The sequence below is a fragment of the Mandrillus leucophaeus genome, unplaced genomic scaffold (genome assembly GCF_000951045.1).
Source record: "Mandrillus leucophaeus isolate KB7577 unplaced genomic scaffold, Mleu.le_1.0 Scaffold150, whole genome shotgun sequence".
NCBI classification, from domain to species: domain Eukaryota; kingdom Metazoa; phylum Chordata; class Mammalia; order Primates; family Cercopithecidae; genus Mandrillus; species Mandrillus leucophaeus.
Window position 1 is genome coordinate 454,058 of NW_012101477.1, and position 4,978 is coordinate 459,035.

Genomic DNA, 4,978 nt, shown 5'->3' on the forward strand with positions numbered 1-4,978 from the left:
CGCCCGCCACCTCGCCCGGCTAGTTTTTTTTTCAGTAGAGACGGGGTTTCACCATGTTAGCCAGGATGGTCTCGATCTCCTGACCTCATGATCCACCCGTCTTGGCCTCCCAAAGTGCTGGGATTACAGGCTTGAGCCACTGCGCCCGGCCAATTTTTTGTATTTTTAGTAGAGACAGCGTTTCACCATGGCCAGGGTGGTCTTGAACTCCTGACCTCAGGTGATCCACCAGCCTTGGCCTCCCGGAGTGTTGGGATTACAGGCGTGAGCCACTGTGCCCGGTCAACATTTTTTACTTAAAATTTTTTTACTTAAAAAATAATTTTTGTTGAGGAATAATTTACATATAAATACATCCATTTTTAAGTGTAAAATTTGTGCTTTGACAAATGTATACCCTCATGTAACCTCCACCCAATCAAGAAAGAGAATATTTCCATCATCCCAACATGTTTCCTGGTGCCCCTTTGCAGTCAGTCTCCTGCGTCCCCACCCAGCAACCACTGACTGTCACTACAGATTAGTTTTGCCTATTCTGGAATTTCACATAAATGGAATCATACAGTATGTACTATTGTGTCTACGTTCAGCATAATGTTATTGAGATTCATCCATGTTACAGCAAAGAGAATACTTTCTGAATTAGTATGTGATGTTATCACTGAAAATTGTAACCTAAGCATAATTACCTTTTAGTATAACATTAAGATATTGCTTTTTTCCCCCTCAGTTCCTCTATGGATATATACTAATAATCTTCAAAATAACCAGTTACTGTATTGCTTTAAACATGTTATGAGATATCTCTGCTGGGCATAGTAGCTCACACCTATAATATCAGCATCTGGGGAGGCTGAGACAGGAAGATTGCTTGACCCTGAGAGTTGGAGACCAGCCTGGGCAACATAGTGAGGCCTTGTCTCTAAAAATATAAAAATAAAAAAATTAGCCGGGCATGGTAGCATGCACCTGTAGTCTCAGCTCTTCAGGAAGTTGAAGTGGGAGGATTGTTTGAGCCCAGGAGTTCAAGGCTGTAGTGAACTATGATCACACCAGTGTACTCTAGCCTGGGCAACAGAGGTGAGACCCTGTGTCTAAATAAAAGACATTTTTAAAGAAAAATCTCGGCCAGGTATGGTGGCTGGGCCGGGTGCAGTGGCTCACACCTGTAATCCCAGCACTTTGGGAGGCTGAAGTGGGCAGATCACCTGAGGTCAGGAGTTCGAGACCAGCCTGGCCAACGTGGTGAAACCGTCTCTACTAAAAATACAAAAAAATTAGCATTACAAGTGGCACATGCCTGTAATCCCAGCTACTCAGGAGGCTAAGGTAGGAGAATCGTTTGAACCTGGGAGGCAGAGGTTGCAGTGAGCCGAGATTGTGCCGCTGCACTCCAGCCTGAGCAACAGAGCAAGACTCCGTCTCAAAAAAAGAAAAAGAAAAATCTCAAATGTGTCTAAGTGCGTAGTATAGTGAATGCCCACATACCCATCATCTAGCTTCAATAATGAATTAGTGGCCACTCTTGTTTCATGCCAAATTCTACCCACTAACCCCTCCCATATTATTTTGACCCAAACCTCAACTCTGTCATGTTATCCATTATGGTGTGTGTGTGTAGATAGAATCTCACTCTCACCTAAGCTGGAGTGCAGTGTTACAGTCTTCGCTCATTGCAGCCTTGGGCTCCCGGGCTCAAGTAATCTTTCTGCCTTGACCTCCCAAACTGCTGGGATTACAGGCATGAGCTATTGCTCCTGGCCTAAAAGACTCCTTTAAAAACATTTGTGTGGGCCAGCCAGGCACGGTGGCTCATGGCTGTAATCCCAGCACTCTAGGAGGCTGAGGCGGGAAGATCACAAGGTCAGGAGTTCGAGACCAGCCTGGCCAACATGGTGAAACCCCATCTCTACGAAAAATACAAAAATTAGCTGGGGGTGGTGGCAGGAGGCTGAGGCAGGAGAATGGTTTGAACCCAGGAGGCAGAGGTTGCAATGAGCCAAGATCACACCACTGCACTCCAGCCTGGGTGACAGAGCTATACTCCGTCTCAAAAAAAAAAACCAAAACACAAAAAACAAAAACACACACAGTACAATTATAAAATCTAAAAAACGCTTTGCTATTTAGTGATCTCTAAGAGGCTTGTTTAAATGGAATTCTTGGGATTGTGAAAAATAATTACTAAGTCTGTGTTAAATTTCTTTGTCTCCTTGTTTACTGATTTTTGTCAGGGGACTACTTATAAGCATCCAAAACTGGCCTGACTGAGGTCATTTCAGGGTAATGTGTTTTCTCTAAAAAGTGCTTTTTGGTTCAAAACAAGTTGACAGTGTCTCATTATTTGAGGAGTTTCTAAGGAGTAAAATTTTTTCAGAAAAAAATTAAATTTTATGGTATTGAGGAGATGATTTTGGAGTAATTTACTAGGTGTGGAAATGAGAGGAGTGAAGGATGGTGGCCACCTTAGTTTCTGGGTTGGGGGACAGAGGATCTGGTGCCCTTCCCTGAGCTGTGAAGCCCAGGCCCAACAGACTTGGGGTGGTAGGTACTGAGCTCAGTTCTAGAGATGCTGAGATTGAGGTGCCCGTGGACATGCCCTGCAGAGGTGTAGTTGACAATGTGAGTCTGGAGCTTAGAAAAGGGCTCTAGGCTAGAGAGAAAGAGGTGTCATCACCTTTAGGGGCAAATGAAATCAGCTACGCTGAGATAAGAATCATGGCACTTAGGGCCTGATAGAAGAGGTGACTCAGAAAAAGCCTGATAGGGACCAGGAGGAAAATCAGGAGAGGCTGGCATTATGAAAACCAGAGAGAAGGGAGTGGCCATATATTGAATGATTCCATTTACATGAAATGTTCAGAATGCACATTTAGAAAGGTTAGTGGAGGCTGGGAGTGGTAATGTGGATTAACTCTAAGTGAGCATGAAGGATCTTATAGGGAGATGAAAATGTTCTAAAATTGACTTATGGTTAATAGTTGCACCACTCAGCAAAGTTACTAAAAATCATTGTACCCTCAAAATGATGGAAGGAGTGGTCAACAGTGTCCAGTGCCACAGAGACCCTAAGTAAGACACAGAATGGAGAGCCCATGTATTGGTTTGGTCATTTAGTCATTGGTGATAAGTGGTCAGAGTGAAGAGAAGGAATTGTGGGCTCATGGGACAGAAGCTAGTTGCAGTGGGTGGGGGAATGACTGGATGGTGTAGATGACTCATTGCAGGTGCTTGTTTGGGAAAAAAAGGGAAAGTAGTGCCTGGAAAGGGCTGAGGGTTGTGAAGGTTTTTTTTTTCATGTTTTAATGTAGCAGAGGTCTGAAATTTGACAGCTTTTGGCAGGGAGAATGGACAGACAGGACTTGCTGGCCAGATTTGGGGGATGGGAGGTGAAGGTGAGGTAAGAGAAGAGAGGAGCCAAGTCAGCACACAGATATCTGGCTTGGGTAGCATGTGGAAGCCCTTTGCCCACACCGAACTCGGGCATCATAGAAAGACCTGATGGGAGGGTTTCTCAGACCCTGCCCATCTGGCCTGTTCTTGGATGTGGCTGGAAGTAAAACCTACTGGACTAGGCAAGGGGATAAGTTTACTCTTGACTCCTGGGGTCGGGCATCCTTCAAGGCCCTTTACATGTAGCCCCCACCTATCTGTTCAGCTTATTGTCTCATCCCCAGTGGCCAGGTCGGCTTCCCATTCTCTGGCTTTGGTCTCCCAAGCCTGCTGCCACCGTCTGGGATGCCCTTCTCAGTTGTGTTGAGCAGCATCTTGTTGCCCAGCATCTGCCCTCAGACTTGCAAGGGCCGTCCTTGCCAGAGAGGTAAGCATTACTTCCTGTTCATCAGCAAGGTCTTCTGCCTGCAAGGCCTCCTTACCTGACCTTCTAGTTCTGGACCAGTTTGTCCCCTAGCTGTGGCGTCTGAGGTCCACTTATCACCTACCTACCAGCCACAGTGTATCAAATGGGTACCAAAAGAGCCTCTCTGTTGTATTCCCTACATTCAGTGGCCAGCTACCTCAACACAGAATTCAGAAACACCTGGCTGGAGTCTCTCTGCTCCAAAGCAGTGATGGCTACATAACCTCCCGTATTCCCTGGGGTGAATGCTGCCTTTTTCACTGGTTAATGAAAATACAGGCTGCCAAGGACCTCTAGGATTCTGTTGTAGGCCTAGTACCAGCCCTGCCTCCAGCCTCAGGGAGAACAGAGACTATGGGTTCGCCTCCCCGAAGACACCTACCTGCTCGTGCTACCAAGCTAGAGGGCCCAGAGCCCTTCCATTAATTTACCAATTCTGACCCTTCTGACCTTCCTGCTCCCTGTAGTCCATTTGACCTAGAGACCTCACCTTTCATTCTGAATTCCAGACTTACCTATAATTTAGGATGAGCAAAGGAACAATTTTTGTGGAGACCATAGCCAGCTAAGGTATCTGGAGCATCAGAAAGTGGTCAGAGACCACACTGCCTCTTTCAATTAAGCAGTCAATGCAGGGAGAAGTTTGCATCCCACCTGGGAAGGGGCTTCTGGGATCTGGAACCTTAATTCTCCCCATCCTGATTGTAAGTTTAGCCACATGAACAAACTCAAAGCAGCTCCCTTCTGCTTTTGGCCAGTACACATGGAAAGCTCTCCAGAACTTTTGACTCTCAAATACAGCTGCAACATCCTGCTCAATATACTTTACCTACGCTAGGCCTCTGATGCTGTCTTTGCACCACACTTCTTACTGTGGATATTTTGCACCCTACCTTTCTTTCCTGTCTTCATCTAAGGATATGGACTTTGGATCCCCTTTAACCCACACCCACAGCAGCAGGACAGGCACACACACCCCTTTCCAGGCCAGGCCCTACCTCATCTGCTCCTGGGAGGAATCTACTCTTGCTGACCTGAGTGGTGAGACCTCATCCCACACTAAGTCCCAGCCCCAACTCTGGCCTGAGGCCCTTTGTAACAAAGAGGCAGACACTTAAG